At 44.3% G+C, this 17,466-nt stretch overlaps 1 protein-coding gene across 1 annotated transcript in view; it reads right to left on the bottom strand.

The window, feature by feature from the left end:
- SV2B (synaptic vesicle glycoprotein 2B) overlaps positions 1–16,426 on the bottom strand; it is a 322,088-nt gene extending 305,662 nt beyond the window's left edge. Inside the window, exon 1 of the mRNA XM_069766259.1 lies at positions 16,338–16,426. The gene's annotated coding sequence lies outside the window, so the exon portion shown is untranslated. The remainder of the gene's footprint in view (positions 1–16,337) is intronic.
- Between the last annotated feature and the right edge of the window lie 1,040 nt (positions 16,427–17,466).

The following is a 17,466-nucleotide window of genomic DNA, read 5'->3' as shown; positions in this document are numbered from 1 at the left end:
CTTTTATTGTTTTCTTATTTACATAAAAAAATGTATTTATTAGAACAATATTTATTTTTTATTATTTTCTTTATTTAGGAATTATTTTATATATATATAAATTTTTACAGTGTATTTTTTTTTTTACTTTTTTACTTTGTCCAAGGGTGGGACATCACTATATATTATCAGAACACCAAGGAAACACCTTCACACTTAGACCAAAAAATATTAATTAAAATCTGTAAATTTTATTAAGACACATGCAATAGCATAAAAACAAGGAAGTAACCACCAGTGCAGCAGCAACAACAGTGGGACACACACAGGAACAACCTCAATGTAAAAATATATGCAGCAGTGACAAAGATGATATAAGAGTGGTATCTAGCTTCATATTGCATAAATACAAATAAGGTGCAAAGAAATGCATGTGGAGCATATAAAAAGACAAAGTAAATATTAAGGCAAATCATAACGTGTAAATGACTATACAAATCTCCACAATGCATCCGTAAAAACAAGTGAAATGAGCTAAACAAACTAGCACAACATATGTAAAAACTGCATAGATATTAAATAAAGGTATAGTTACCAGGAGGAAGAACCCGGGGACCCACCAAACCCGAACCCGGGGACCAACCACACCCGACGCGCGATTCGCACTGAAATGCTTCGTCCAGGGGTGCAGACATGGCAATATTAAATATGTGAACTTTTATTGTTTTTTTATTTACATAAAGAAATGTATTTATTAGATCAATATTTATATTTTATTATTTTCTTTATTTAGGAATTTTATTTATATATATATTTTTACAGTGTATTTTTTTTTTACTTTTTTACTTTGTCCAAGGGTGGGACATCACTATATATTATCAGATTGCTGATCTGACACTTTGCATAGCACTGTGTCAGATCAGCGATCTGACAGGCAGTGCAGGAGGCTTGCTCTCAGCAGGCACTCGCAAGCCACCTCCCTGCAGGACCCGGAAGGACCCCAGCGGCCATCTTAGATCTGGGGCCTGCAGGGAGGAGGATGGATGAGACATTTGGAACAACATGATTACATCGCTTTGTTCCGAGGGTCTCAGGCAAGCACGCAGGGAGCCCCCTCCCTGCGCGATTCTTCCCTATGTCACCGGAACGCTGTGATCATGTTTGATCGCAATGTTCCAGGGGTTAATGTGCCGTGTGAGGTCACGGACATGTGATAATCAGCTGACACCTGGCTGCGATCGGCCGCGCTCCCCCCTGTGAGCGTGGCTGATTGCATATGACGTACTATCCTGTCGGTGGTCATATGGGCCCAGGCCACCTCGACGGGATAGTACGATATCAGAAAGGGGTTAATTTATTGTGGTAAAAATACCCATATATAATCATATGTTCAGTTTGTCTGATTGTTTTTCTTTATAGGTATATTATTGAGTAAAATGTAAATTGTTCTTTTAGTTTATAGACTTCTGACAACATGTTTCCGAATTTCCAAGCAATAAATTTTGTATATTTTTCTGAAAAGGAGAAATGGTCAAAATTTAAAAAAAAACAGTGCTTTCAGACCTCAAATAATGCAAAGAAAACAAGCTCATAATCATTTAGAAACAACACTACTAATGTTCTAACTCAGGAAGAGTTCAGAAATCAATATTTTGTGGAATAACCATGACTTTTAATCACAGCTTTCTTGGCATGCTTTCCACCAGTCTTTCATACTGCTCCTGGCACAAAAATGTAAGCAGTTCTTCTTTGTTTGATGGCTTGTGACTATCCATCATCCTCTTGATTACATTCCAGAGGTTTTCAATGGGGTTCAGGTCTTTCAAGACACATGAAAGCTGTGAAAGAGAAAACAGTACCGTATTTTTCGGACTATAAGACGCACCGGACCATAAGGTGCACCCCAAATTTGGGGTGAAAATTGCAGAAAAAAAGATTTTTTATAAGATGGGGGTCCATCTTATTGTCCGTATTTACAGTATCTTACCTGAGGGCTGGCGGTGGCAGAGCAGGGTCACAGGAGGCATGGTGTCGGCAGAGGTGGGGAGGTGCTGGGATGAGGAGGTGCTGGGATGAGGAGGTGCTGGGATAAGGAGGCGCAGTGAGAGGTATGGCGTGAGAGGGGTCCTTTCCCCGGTATGGTGATGCAGCAGCCCGGTAAGCAGCAGAGCCGGTTGAATCCTGTGGTGGCAGAGGTGTGGCAGCAGAGGAGGCGCAGCAAGCGGGGTCCCTTTCTCTGGGGAGGTGATGCAGCAGCCTGGTAAGCAGCAGAGCTGGGTGAATCCTGTTGTTATCGGTGGGGGCGGCCATCTTCCTGAGGCCGCGTGTGTGCAGATGAAGCGCTCTGCTTCCCGGGGCTTCAGGAAAATGGCCGCGGGAGATCGCGGCGGCCATTTTCTTGAAGCCCCAGGAAGCAGAGCGCTCCATCTGCGCACGCGCGGCCTCAGGAAAATGGCCGCCACCACCGATAACAACAGGATTCACCCGGCTCTGCTGCTTACCGGGCTGCTGCATCACCTCACCGGAGAAAGGGACCCCGCTTACTGCGCCTCCTCTGCCGCCACACCTCTGCCGCCACACCTCTGCCGCCGCACCTCTGCCGCCGCACCTCTGCCGCCACGGTAAGCCTGCATTGCGACTATTAGACGCACCCCCCATTTTCCCTCTTTTTTTGGGGGGGAAAAAGTGCGTCTTGTAGTCCGAAAAATACGGTAGTTTGATGATAAATGGCTTCACTCAACCACTAACTACAAGTGGAGAAAATGTTTTGGTGTTTTCATTCATATTCTTTAAAAAAAATGGCAAAGAAAGCAAAAATTCTGCCGGGCCCGGGATATGAAAACTTTTGAGCACAACTGTATAATCAGGATGGGAGGAGGCCCGGTCTAAATCTTGCACCAGGGCCTATCAGACTCTAGTCATGCCACTGCCCATTGCCCACCTTTATTATACAGCCCATAAACAACAGGACAGTTTATCTTTTATACAATGACAGTAAATAAGGAGACTCATACAGCGATTAATACCCTTTGGGCTAAACCCTATGCCACACAATGCAGCATTATCATCTACTTTGTGCAATGCAGAGCTGGCGCACAACAACAGCAGGATTTTAACTCTAAAGTGGACCAGTCACTAGTATATACCATCCTCCAATCTATCATAAGTACACAGCCTGTATATAGACAAAAACACACTTTCTTCTAAAGGTATATTCACATGGAAAAACAAATAAGGCTCTTCAAATTGTTTTCTGCTTTAGGCCATGTTCACACTATGCGGTTTTTACTGTGGAACCGCGGCGATTTTGCCGCTGCGGGTCCGCAGCTGTTTTCCATGCAGGGTACAGTACAATGTTACCCTATGGAAAACAGAAACCGCAGTGCACATGATGCGGAAAAACCCGAAAAAAAAACGCGCTGAATTGCTGCGGAAAAAAAGAAGGACCATGTCACTGCTTTGTGCAGAATCGCAGTGATTCTGCACCCATAGAAAAGCATTGATCCGCTTACTTCCCGCATGGGGTTGTGCCCACCATGCGGGAAGTAATGCGGATAATGTGCGGGTTATACCCGGGGTGGAGGAGAGGAGACTCTCCTCCAGGCCCCGGGAACCATATTTGTATTAAAAAAAAAGAATTAAAATAAAAAATCATGATATACTCACCTCTGAAGTCTGAGCGCTGCACGCGGCCGTCTGGTCTCAGGTTTGCTATGCGACCAGGACCTTCGGTGACGTCACGGTCATATGACCGTGACGTCACCGAAGGTCCTGGTCGCACAGCATCTTTGGAACCGGACCGCCGCCTGCAGCGCCCAGGAGATCGGGACGTCAGAGGGTGAGTATATCATCATGATTTTATTATTTTTAACATTACTATTGATGCTGCATATGCAGCATCAATAGTAGGGGTAAATCCCGCAGCGGAACCCGCAGCGGAACCCGCAGGACAAACCGCGATAAATCTGCAGGGATAACCGCAGCAGGTTTGCCCTGCAGATTTATCAAATCCGCTGCGGGAGAACCCGCAGGATAAAAAGGAACGTGTGAATGTGGCCTTACCGTTCATGTTGGTGTTGATTTTGGAGCTGCATATTTGAAAACAGCTTAAATAAGATATTTACATTGAAGAAATTAATGTTTTTGTACAGGGGATCCAATAAAAATTGTAAAATGAGAAGATGATTCTTTTTTCTAGCACATAACAAATTATCATATTTTTCACACTATAGGATTCACTTTTTTTCCCCCAAAATTTGAGAGGAAAATGGCAAGGTGTCTTATAGTCCAGATGTAGCTTACCGGGGGAAGGGGCGGAGGTAATGTGTGAAGGGGGATCATAGGAGGCAGCGTCCCTTCCTCAGGAAGCCACCAGTGGCAGAATTGTGGTGATGCTGCGGGCCCACTGTGGGTGATAAGCAGAACGAAGTGCATTGCTTTACCGGCAGCGATTTTCCTGAAACTGTGCGCAGCCCCGGCGGCACATGCACAGTTTAGGACCTGAACCGAGATCTCAATCTGGCGGCCATCTTCTTGAAGCCACTGCCAGGAAAGCAAAGCACTCCCCTCTGCCTCACCACCGACACCGGGTCAGCAGCATCGCACCTGTGGGACACCCCCTCCTCCCACTCAGGGCCCATAGCATTGCCCTACTTCTGCCGCCACAGTCTTCCTGCAGCAGGGAACATGCCTCCTGTGACCCCGCCCTACCACCACCTCCCCCCAGGTAAGGTACCTTAAATTCAGACTGTAAGACAGACCCACATTTAATAAAAAATCTTTTTTTTTCCCTATTTCCCTCCCCAAAATTTGGGATGCGTATTATAGTCCGAAAAAATACGGTAGGTGGACGTTCTACAATAGGATCAAATGAACACCAGGGGGTGCCATGATAATTATGTAACAGCTGTATGTAGACAGATAATGGCTTTTTTAAGATATTTCACTTTAAAAATAGTTCAGTTTTGTCTGATCTATCGGAGATATTTAATATTTAATTTTCCAATAGCCTCTATAAATTTTTCAGAGTATCTGCCTGACCTGGCTGTAAAAAATCATAGCAGATGTGTAAATGAGCACACAGAGAAGAAAGATCTATATGTAACGGGCTTGATTTTCCACCCCTATTTTTTAAGAACGATAACTGCTACAGAGCAATGTGTCAACCAGAAACTGATCGTCTAGTAATACTAAATCAGATTCCCATCTACAATGGATTTTATAAATGCTCATTTATGAAATTTCAGATGTATTGTTTTAAAACTATTAGAAAACCATGAGTAATTTCCTTTACAATTTACAAATATTTGCTACTTTGTGTTGGTATACCACATAAAATCCCAATAAAAACATTTAAGTTTGTGGATGTAATATGAAAAAATGAGCAACAGTTCATGGGATCTGAATATTTTTCAAGACACGTTCATCTGTGAATATTTGAAAATCTCTAATGTAAGAGTTTTTATGGACCCTATTCCATCTATGTCTGACCCTGTACATGTACATACACGTACGCATCAACCCAGCAGAGCTCATGGAGTGAATATACATAGACACACTATGACATCATCATAGCAGTAGAACACAGCCTATAAATAAATGTGCACATTTACTCTACATCAGAGAACTCTATGTACTGAACATCCCTAATCTACATCTATTACTGTTACTAGTGTAAGAGTGTGCCATGGAAGATGAAATCCCTCAGAGCCTTCTGACATTTGTCATCAGAGACTGCCATCTATTCAAGCTGGTCCATGAGTAACCAATAAGAAGGGGAAGTCCTTCAAGAAGGATGAGTCTAGATGGAGCACCAGTTCAAGTGACATCCATGATGCATTTCCCTGACATAAAAAGCCAGAGAGCCAAGGCAGGAAAGGATTTGGTGCCAAAGAGAGAGAGCAGCAGGGTGTGTCCTCGGGGGCATGTCACGATGGAGATAACAGGCCTCAACCAATAGACCAGATCGGCGGGAAGCTGTGCGCCCATGAGTGAGATCCAAACTGTGACAGGCAACATCCATGGACCAGACAGCGTCAGTCAAGATCTGAGGCCCAGCTCTGCGCAAGTCAAGATATAGAGACTGGAAGATGCCAGGCAAGACTCTAGACCGAGCCCTCATCCATCTAGACCCTACAGATATCTATTACAGGTCAAGCCCCGAAAATCTGCGGCAGTCACCAGGAGGCGCTAATAAATAGGGCAGTTACTTCCGACATTGACATAGAGTACAGGAACAGTCTGGGGTGGTGAAACAGATGGTGTGGGACCTAATAGAGTGTGGGAGGCCAAGAGAGCCTTAATTGACTTTGTAAAAAGGACTTGTGGCCTAGCAGGAGGAACCGGAGACCCCCACTAGAGCCTGGAAGATAAAGGGAATTACTAAAGAAATATACTCGTTACTGTCAACATTGTTCTCACAAGAAACTAAATATATATTACACAATGACGCCACGCTACATAGTAACATAGTTAGTAAGTAAGGCCGAAAAAAGACATTTGTCCATCCAGTTCAGCCTATATTCCATCATAATAAATACCCAGATCTACGTCCTTCTACAGAACCTAATAATTGTATGATACAATATTGTTCTGCTCCAGGAAGACATCCAGGCCTCTCTTGAACCCCTCGACTGAGTTCGCCATCACCACCTCCTCAGGCAAGCAATTCCAGATTCTCACTGCCCTAACAGTAAAGAATCCTCTTCTATGTTGGTGGAAAAACCTTCTCTCCTCCAGACGCAAAGAATGCCCCCTTGTGCCCGTCACCTTCCTTGGTATAAACAGATCCTCAGCGAGATATTTGTATTGTCCCCTTATATACTTATACATGGTTATTAGGTCGCCCCTCAGTCGTCTTTTTTCTAGACTAAATAATCCTAATTTCGCTAATCTATCTGGGTATTGTAGTTCTCCCATCCCCTTTATTAATTTTGTTGCCCTCCTTTGTACTCTCTCTAGTTCCATTATATCCTTCCTGAGCACCGGTGCCCAAAACTGGACACAGTACTCCATGTGCGGTCTAACTAGGGATTTGTACAGAGGCAGTATAATGCTCTCATCATGTGTATCCAGACCTCTTTTAATGCACCCCATGATCCTGTTTGCCTTGGCAGCTGCTGCCTGGCACTGGCTGCTCCAGGTAAGTTTATCATTAACTAGGATCCCCAAGTCCTTCTCCCTGTCAGATTTACCCAGTGGTTTCCCGTTCAGTGTGTAATGGTGATATTGATTCCCTCTTCCCATGTGTATAACCTTACATTTATCATTGTTAAACCTCATCTGCCACCTTTCAGCCCAAGTTTCCAACTTATCCAGATCCATCTGTAGCAGAATACTATCTTCTCTTGTATTAACTGCTTTACATAGTTTTGTATCATCTGCAAATATCGATATTTTACTGTGTAAACCTTCTACCAGATCATTAATGAATATGTTGAAGAGAACAGGTCCCAATACTGACCCCTGCGGTACCCCACTGGTCACAGCGACCCAGTTAGAGACTATACCATTTATAACCACCCTCTGCTTTCTATCACTAAGCCAGTTACTAACCCATTTACACACATTTTCCCCCAGACCAAGCATTCTCATTTTGTGTACCAACCTCTTGTGCGGCACGGTATCAAACGCTTTGGAAAAATCGAGATATACCACGTCCAATGACTCACCGTGGTCCAGCCTATAGCTTACCTCTTCATAAAAACTGATTAGATTGGTTTGACAGGAGCGATTTCTCATAAACCCATGCTGATATGGAGTTAAACAGTTATTCTCATTGAGATAATCCAGAATAACATCCCTCAGAAACCCTTCAAATATTTTACCAACAATAGAGGTTAGACGTACTGGCCTATAATTTCCAGGTTCACTTTTAGAGCCCTTTTTGAATATTGGCACCACATTTGCTATGCGCCAATCCTGCGGAACAGACCCTGTCGCTATAGAGTCCCTAAAAATAAGAAATAATGGTTTATCTATTACATTACTTAGTTCTCTTAGTACTCGTGGGTGTATGCCATCCGGACCCGGAGATTTATCTATTTTAATCTTATTTAGCCGGTTTCGCACCTCTTCTTGGGTTAGATTGGTGACCCTTAATATAGGGTTTTCATTGTTTCTTGGGATTTCACCTAGCATTTCATTTTCCACCGTGAATACCGTGGAGAAGAAGGTGTTTAATATGTTAGCTTTTTCCTCGTCATCTACAACCATTCTTTCCTCACTATTTTTTAAGGGGCCTACATTTTCAGTTTTTATTCTTTTACTATTGATATAGTTGAAGAACAGTTTGGGATTAGTTTTACTCTCCTTAGCAATGTGCTTCTCTGTTTCCTTTTTGGCAGCTTTAATTAGTTTTTTAGATAAAGTATTTTTCTCCCTATAGTTTTTTAGAGCTTCAATGGTGCCATCCTGCTTTAGTAGTGCAAATGCTTTCTTTTTACTGTTAATTGCCTGTCTTACTTCTTTGTTTAGCCACATTGGGTTTTTCCTATTTCTAGTCCTTTTATTCCCACAAGGTATAAACCGCTTACACTGCCTATTTAGGATGTTCTTAAACATTTCCCATTTATTATCTGTATTCTCATTTCTGAGGATATTGTCCCAGTCTACCAGATTAAGGGCATCTCTAAGCTGTTCAAACTTTGCCTTCCTAAAGTTCAATGTTTTTGTGACTCCCTGACAAGTCCCCCTAGTGAAGGACAGGTGAAACTGCACAATATTGTGGTCGCTATTTCCTAAATGCCCAACCACCTGCAGATTTGTTATTCTGTCAGGTCTATTAGATAGTATTAGGTCTAAAAGTGCTACTCCTCTGGTTGGATTCTGCACCAATTGTGAAAGATAATTTTTCTTGGTTATTAGCAGAAACCTGTTGCCTTTATGGGTTTCACAGGTTTCTGTTTCCCAGTTAATATCCGGGTAGTTAAAGTCCCCCATAACCAGGACCTCATTATGGGTTGCAGCTTCATCTATCTGCTTTAGAAGTAGACTTTCCATGCTTTCTGTTATATTTGGGGGTTTGTAACAGACCCCAATGAGAATTTTGTTACCATTTTTCCCTCCATGAATTTCAACCCATATGGACTCGACATCCTCATTCCCTTCGCTAATATCCTCCCTTAAAGTGGCTACAAGACTTAGTGTGTTGATAGCAACTATGGTATTATTGTATATTGTATATTAGACATTGTACTTGACAAATACCCTGTTACTCATGAGTCACCCTTTGTTCCAAAAACACCCCCTTCCCGTATTCACACTCAGAAAATAAATAGTTAAAATCAGTTACTTCAACGTTGCCCTTGTCTGCATGTTGCAGTCAGTGACCTTCTTACACCAGTATGAGGAAAACAGCATGAAAACTACTCCACAGACACAGGTTACTTTACAATAAACGTCTGCTTTTTACGCCACATAACATATACAAGCAGCCACAGTGCCACCATAACATTGACAGTCACAGTTCCCTCATACAATGGCAGGTACCAATACAAGAAAAGTGAAATATCACTCCCACTCTTATTGATCAGAAGACGGATATTTTTTAACAGGCACTAAAGGTCCATTAGAGGAACTGATAATCAGGAGCAAGCGTTCACTCAATCGCCAACTATCAGCTTGAGCAAACATGCCAGCATTAAAATCATGTTCTTAGCAACACATGATAGATAGAAAGATAGATAGATAGATAGATAGATAGATAGATAGATAGATAGATAGATAGATAGATAGATTTAAAAAAAAGAGTAGACAAAACTGCACAGTTAGGCTGCCGTCACACTAGCAGTATTTGGTCAGTATTTTACATCAGTATTTGTAAGCCAAAACCAGGAGTGGAACAATTAGAGAAAAAGTGTAATAGAAACATATGCACCACTTCTGCATTTATCAACCACTCCTGGTTTTGGCTGAGAAATACTGATGTAAAATACGGTCAAATACTGCTAGTGTGACGGCAGCCTAACTGTACTGTTTTGTCTACTCTTTTTTTTAAATCTATCTATCTATCTAACTAACTATCTAACACATGGGCTACTTGCACATTGAACAAGTCTGTAGGAACCTGTTGACACACCACCAAGAAACCTGAAGACACAAAAGAGCACAGTGAGGTCAAAAATACTCTGTTGTAAAAAAAAATCACAGTAATAAGCGAGTGCTAATCAAAAGATGGAAAAAACAGGGTATTTAGTTGATACGTTTTTTTGCAAAAAATGTATACTAAGCTGCTCCACCAATCGTCAAGGTTTACCCATATAGAGCAGTCCTATCTAATGTATATAATCCCTATCTGATGTATTTAAAAACCTGATCATCTGTATAGTACCTGTATAAGCAGGGTTCAGAGAGTGAATATCCATGTGGACATGCTGGATGGAACAGCTTTGATGCAAATGACCCATAAGGAGTGGTGGACTCCCTAGTCTTGTAGAAACAAAAGATGCTAGTGCTAGTCAAAAGATGGAAAAAAACAGGGTATTTAGTTGATACTTTTTTTGCTCTATATGGGTATACCTTGACGATTGGTGGAGCAGCTTAGTATACATTTTTTTGCAAAAAACGTATCAACTAAATACCCTGCTGTTTCCATCTTTTGATTAGCACTTGCTTAGTACTGTGATTTTTTTTACAACAGAGTATTTTTGACCTCACTGTGCTCTTTTGTGTCTTTGGTGTGACGGCAGCCTTACAGGTACATACCATTCCTTGTAAGTAATTTAAAAAAAAGTTGAGACAACACACCAAAGTTATAAAGTGCTCTTTAATAGCCCATGTGGTGGCGTTTCGGTCCTGGGTACAGACCTTTCTCTAGCAGTTATACAGAAGTGCATGTGCAAGATATTTAAGGCAACCAAAATAACAGGTATTTAGCAGCAATATTTAGAATAAATACCTTTCCTGATTGCCCCTGTTAAGGAGGATTGAACTGAAGGTTTTAAAGTGCCTATATCCGCTTGAATCAATTTGTTCTTTGATATTATGACTATGTACAGCTGGCTGTAATCGATCAATTATGTTTTTTACATGTATTTCACTAATATTGCACATTTTTGCACCAATATCTTTGCACTTTATACATTCTTGCTCTATTGTACTTTTATGTGTTATGTAAAATCACCATCACAATGGTATTTATTCTAAATATTGCTGCTAAATACCTGTTATTTTGGTTGCCTTAAATATCTTGCACATGCACTTCTCCAACTGTTAGTGAAAAGTCTGTACCCAGGACCGAAATGTCCCCACATGGGCTATTAAAGAGCACTTTACAACTTTGAACTCGGTGTGTGTTAGGGCTAGCGGAACGCACTGAGTAATAGGTAGGTAGCTACAAGGTGCGTTCGCAGCCCAGGGTCCACCGTGCAGAGATATCTGCTGCTAAGTAATGGAGGATGGACTCTGAGCTCACACGTGGGTTAGGCTTCACCCCGTGTGAACTGGTAACGAAGTTCTGTACACAGAACTAATACCCTAACTAGGCTAATTGCCCCCACTGACGCTAGCTGCCTACCTGAGTGTACAGTCCCAATGCTAACAGCTTCACACCACATAAGAACTGAGTGGTATAGTATCCACTGGCATAAGCCAAAACACATTTGATACTAGCGCATGGCCGTGCGGCCATGCGAGCCTTAAATAGTTGCAGCACGTACAGGGCCTTCAAAGAAGGACCAATGGAGTGGCTGCAGTACCTGAGCATGTGACCCTAAATCTACATTGAGAGATCTTGCCCTGGGCATGATCAGAGTGCAAAGCAGGACTTAGTCCTAGCACCTACAAGGACCTTCCAAGAAGGACCAATGGAAGTTGCTGCAGTACCTGAGCATGTGACCCTAGATCTCCACTGAGAGATCTTGCCCTGGGCATGCTCAGTGTGTGCAAAGCAGGACTTAGTCCCAGAAAAGCCTGCTCGCTGCAGATCAGTGCAGGGTACAATAGCAGAGCCTAGAGAGTCAGTAGTAACCCTCTGCACAGTATCAGTCCCAGTGAGACGCTGGGAGCGACATCTCCGCTGAGCAGGCTGCACTGCGGCCGATGCAGAATAGGAGACCGCAGCAGACACGGATCAAGATTCCCCCTGTGCAGCAGAGGAAACTCGACTCCTAACATTACCCCCCCTCCGAGGGCCCCCCCATCCTTGAGCCTCGCTACGCTCAAAAGCTGCAATGAGCAGTGGAGCCTGAATGTGCTCCACAGGCTCCCAGGTTCTATCCTCTGGATCGTGGCCCTTCCAGTCCACCAGATAAAATTTCTTGCCACGTACCACCTTGCACCCCACGATAGCATTCACCTCAAACTCATCTGTGGATGAACCCGATGTCCCGGCAGATGACTCAGAAAACCGGGACAAATTAACGGGCTTTAAGAGGGAAAAGTGAAAAGTATCTGTGATACCAAGGCGTGGAGGAATAGACCACAGGGTTGACCTGTTCCAGAACCTTGAACGGGCCAATGTAGCGAGGCGCAAACTTAGTGGACTCAACTCGCAGCCTGATGTTACGGGCGGAGAGCCACACTAAGTCGCCAGGAGCAAAGGTCGGAGCGGGGCGCCGGTGTATCAGCTGAAACCCTCATTCTCTCCTTGGAGGCCCGGATGGCATCCTGTGTGCGGTCCCAGATGTCACGTGCCTCCACCGCCCAGTCTGCCACTCTAGAATCGGTGGATGACACGGGCATGGACACAGGGACACGCGGATGTTGGCCGTAATTAAGGAGAAAAGGAGTCTGACCAGTGGAATCGGCTACGGCATTGTTCAATGCAAATTCCGCCCAAGGTAGCAAAGATGCCCAGTCATCCTGCCTAGCAGAGACAAAATGTCGCAAGTATGTCACCAGAGTCTGGTTGGTTCTTTCTACCAACCCATTCGTCTCGGGATGATATGGAGAGGAGAGATTCAGCTCTATGCTGAGTAAACGGCAGTGCTCTCTCCAAAACCGAGACGCAAACTGGGGACCCCAGTCGCTGACAATTTTATCAGGCATTCCATGTAAGCGGAAAATATGTTTTATGAACAACGCCGCCAAGGCCCGTGCAGAAGGTAACCGTGGAAATGGCACCAAATGCACCATCTTGGAAAAATGATCGGTGACTACCCAGATAATGGTGCAGCTACGAGACTTGGGTAAGCCCACCACGAAGTCCATCCCGACCATCTCCCAGGGCCTGTCTGCCACCGGCATGGGGTAAAGTAACCCAGCAGGCCGTTGTCACGGAGGCCAATTCTGGGTGCAGGAGACACATGCCCGAATATAGTCCCTGACGTCACGGGCCATATGTGGCCACCAGTACGTCCTCGCCAAAAGCTCAGATGTCCTCTTGGTCCCAAAATGTCCACCCACTCTGGACGAATGAGCCCAAGAGAGAACCTCCGGTCGCAAATTCGCTGGTACGAAAGTCTTGCCCGGGGGCACGGACTCTAGCGAAACCGGAGCCACAGTTCTCAGGCTCTCTGAAGGGACAATAAGCTGAGGCTCCTCCTCAGATGACACTACGGAGCGGGAGAGAGCATGGGCACGAATGTTCTTCTCCCCAGAGAGAAAATGGAAAGTAAAATGGAACTGGGAGAAGAACAGGGACCATCTAGCCTGGTGAGAATTCAGCCGCTGGGCCATCTGTAAATATACCAAGTTCTTGTGGTCAGTGAACACTTGGAAGGGAAAGTGAGCTCCCTCCAAGAGGTGTCTCCACTCTGAAAAAGCCAACTTCATGGCTAGCAACTCCCTGTCCCCGATGGAATAATTCCTCTCCGCTGGTGTGAAGGTCTTGGAGAAGAAGAAGCAAGGATGCTTCCGACCTTCAGCATCCTTTTGGAAAAGGACTGCTCCAGCACCAACGGATGAGGCATCCACCTCCATGACAGGTAGGTAGCTACAAGGTGCGTTCGCAGCCCAGGGTCCACCGTGCAGAGATATCTGCTGCTAAGTAATGGCGGATGGACTCTGAGCTCATACGTGGGTTAGGCTTCACCCCGTGTGAACTGGTAACGAAGTTCTGTACACAGAACTAATACCCTAACTAGGCTAATTGCCCCGACTGACGCAAGCTGCCTGCCTGAGTGTACAGTCCCAATGCTAACAGCTTCACACCACATAAGAACTGAGTGGTATAGTATCCACTGGCATAAGCCAAAACACATTTGATACTAGCGCATGGCCGTGCGGCCATGCGAGCCTTAAATAGTTGCAGCACGTACAGGGCATTCAAAAAAGGACCAATGGAGTTGCTGCAGTACCTGAGCATGTGTCCCTAAATCTCCACTGAGAGATCTTGCCCTGGGCATGCTCAGAGTGCAAAGCAGGACTTAGTCCTAGCAACTACAAGGACCTTCCAAGAAAGACCAATGGAAGTTGCTGCAGTACCTGAGCATGTGACCCTTGATCTCCACTGAGAGATCTTGCCCTGGGCATGCTCAGTGTGTGCAAAGCAGGACTTAGTCCCAGAAAAGCCTGCTCGCCGCAGAGAAGGTTTTTCCACCAACATAGAAGAGGATTCTTTACTGTTAGGGCAGTGAGAATCTGGAATTGCATGCCTGAGGAGGTGGTGATGGCGAACTCAGTCGAGGGGTTCAAGAGAGGCCTGGATGTCTTCCTGGAGCAGAACAATATTGTATCATACAATTATTAGGTTCTGTAGAAGGACGTAGATCTGGGGATTTATTATGATGGAATATAGGCTGAACTGGATGGACAAATGTCTTTTTTCGGCCTTACTAACTATGTTACTATGTTACTATGTATGTTAGATCAGTGCAGGGTACAATAGCAGAGCCTGGAGAGGCAGTAGTAACCCTCTGCACAGTATCGGTCCCAGTGAGATGCTGGGAGCGACGTCTCCGCTGAGCAGGAGAATGGGAGACCGCAGCAGACACGGTTCGAGATTCCCCCTGTGCAGCAGAGGAAACTCGACTCCTAACAGATATAACAGATCTAGATAGATAGATAGATAGATAGATAGATAGATAATAGATAGATAGATAGATAGATAGATAGATAGATAGATAGATAGATAGATAGATACTACTGTAGATAGATAGATACTGGATAGATAGATACTAGATAGATAAATAGATAGATAGATAGATAGATAGATAGATAGATAGATAGATAGATAGATAGATAGATGACGTCCTGGTAATGATGATATTCTTTGCTCACATAATAATCATCTAATCGGGACAGTAAACGACTGATCGGCATATATCTGAATGTCGATCATTTATTGTAATCAGCAAATGTAAATTAGCTCCTATCCATATTAGACAGTAACTTTTCACCAAAGGAAACAAAAAAGAACCGCCTAGTAGATATAAGTTACCACTAGAGATGAGCGAACGTGCTCAGATAAGGTGTAAAAAACCACAAGGTTACTTCTACAGGTACCTTCACACATAACGATATTGTTAACGATATTGTTGCTTTTTGTGACGTAGCAACGATATCGTTAAGGACATCGTTATGTGTGACAGCGACCAACGATCAGGCCCCTGCTGGGAGATCGTTGGTCGCTGAACAAAGTCCAGAACTTTATTTCGTCGCTGGATCTCCCGTGGACATCGCTGGATCGGCGTGTGTGACACCGATCCAGCGATGTCTTCACTGGTAACCAGGGTAAACATCGGGTAACTAAGCGCAGGGCCGCGCTTAGTAACCCGATGTTTACCCTGGTTACCATCGTTAAAGTAAAAAAAAAAAACACTACATACTTACCTACCGCTGTCTGTCCCCGGCGCTGTACTCTGCACTCCTCCTGTACTGGCTGTGAGCGTCGGTCAGCCGGAAAGCAGAGCGGTGACGTCACCGCTCTGCTTTCCGGCTGCCCAGCGCTCACAGCCAGTACAGGAGGAGTGCAGAGAAGCAGAGTGCCGGGGACAGACAGCGGTAGGTAAGTATGTAGTGTTTGTTTTTTTTACTTTAACGATGGTAACCAGGGTAAACATCGGGTTACTAAGCGCGGCCCTGCGCTTAGTAACCCGATGTTTACCCTGGTTACCGGCATCGTTGGTCGCTGGAGAGCTGCAGCGATCCGGATCGTTGTCGGTATCGCTGCAGCGTCGCTTAATGTGAAGGGACCTTTACTGTCGACAATCCAAGATCTTATAATTTCCACTTGGATTGTTTCAGACAAGATTTATAAAGAAGGTGTGAAAGTCTCATGCCCTTGACGTCACCTTGAGTTCTATCCACAGTATTGGATTTACTCTCACTAGACTGAAGTAGAAAAAGATAATGAAGAAGGATTCAGTCCTGTGCTTACTTATGCGATGAGTGAGTAATCAGTCAATTTGCATCTGCCAGCAAGTCCAAGAATGGGCAGAATTACAATTGTGCCAAGGATATAAATAAATGTGTCTTACCTGTCACCTGGAGTTGTGTGCAGTTGCAGTGCTGTATGATCAGGTCTCACAAAGCTGTGTGTTCAACCAGAATCTCCTTTCTTTCCAGTGATGCAGACCTGCCTAGTAAAGCATGCTAATGATGCACCAGAGGGAAGCCCTGCGAAAACAGAACAGGACCATATGTCAGCCTATAGCATCACCGCCTCCACACAGAGAAAGGGAGCTCGACAGATGAAAGGAAGCAGGAGAGGAAATGAGCTGAGGGAAACAGCCAGGAGGCTTATGTGATGGATAGATGGATGGATGGATGGATGGATGGATGGATGGATGGATGGATGGATAGATAGATAGAGAGATGGGAGATAGATAATAGATAGATAGATAGATAGCTAATAGAGCGATAGATAATAGAGAGATAGGAGATAGATAGATAGATAGATAGATAGATAGATAGATAGATAGATAGATAGATAGATAGATAGATAGATAGATAGATAGATAGATAGATAGAGACAGGAGATAGATAGGTTGATAGATAATAGAGCGATAAGAGATGGCACGTTGCCATCAGGATAGGAAGAGATTCCAACTCACAGGAGGATATAAAAACATAATATTTTATATATGAATATATAAAATCATGAACCATAAAAAATATCAGGAAAACTTCCAAGAAAGGGAGCGGAGACAAAGCAATATCCAAAAACAAAGCCTATAGGCAGTAGCGTAGCTACCAGGGGGGCAGAGGGTGCGGTCGCCCCGGGCCCGGAGCTCAGAGGGGCCCATCTTGAGCTACTGCTAATACTAACTATATCGGCGTGCACAACACGCCGATATAGGTAAGCTCCACTGTAGTGCAGAGAGACATGATCTTCCTGCACTACAGCTGTCTGTTCTATAGACCGGGACGCTGAATGCCGGCCTGGAACTGTACCTCTGCTGCAGGGGTCCAACTGCAGACACGTCCACATTGCACGCTGTGTCTGCAGGAGAGACCTCACAGCGCAGGGCACCGGCTTCTTCCTGCTGAGAGGAGCAGGAGAAAGTCAGGACACTGCTTCTTCCCTCCCTGAGCCCTGCATACAGGAGCAGGACAGGAGATAGGATGCCGTAGGAGCTCAGGATGCAGGGGGCTGGAGATGACTGC

This window comes from Ranitomeya imitator, chromosome 4, assembly GCF_032444005.1.
Source record: "Ranitomeya imitator isolate aRanImi1 chromosome 4, aRanImi1.pri, whole genome shotgun sequence".
Lineage (NCBI taxonomy): Eukaryota > Metazoa > Chordata > Amphibia > Anura > Dendrobatidae > Ranitomeya > Ranitomeya imitator.
The sequence above is the reverse complement of the archived record's forward strand: the minus strand, read 5'-3'. Positions and strand labels throughout refer to the sequence as shown.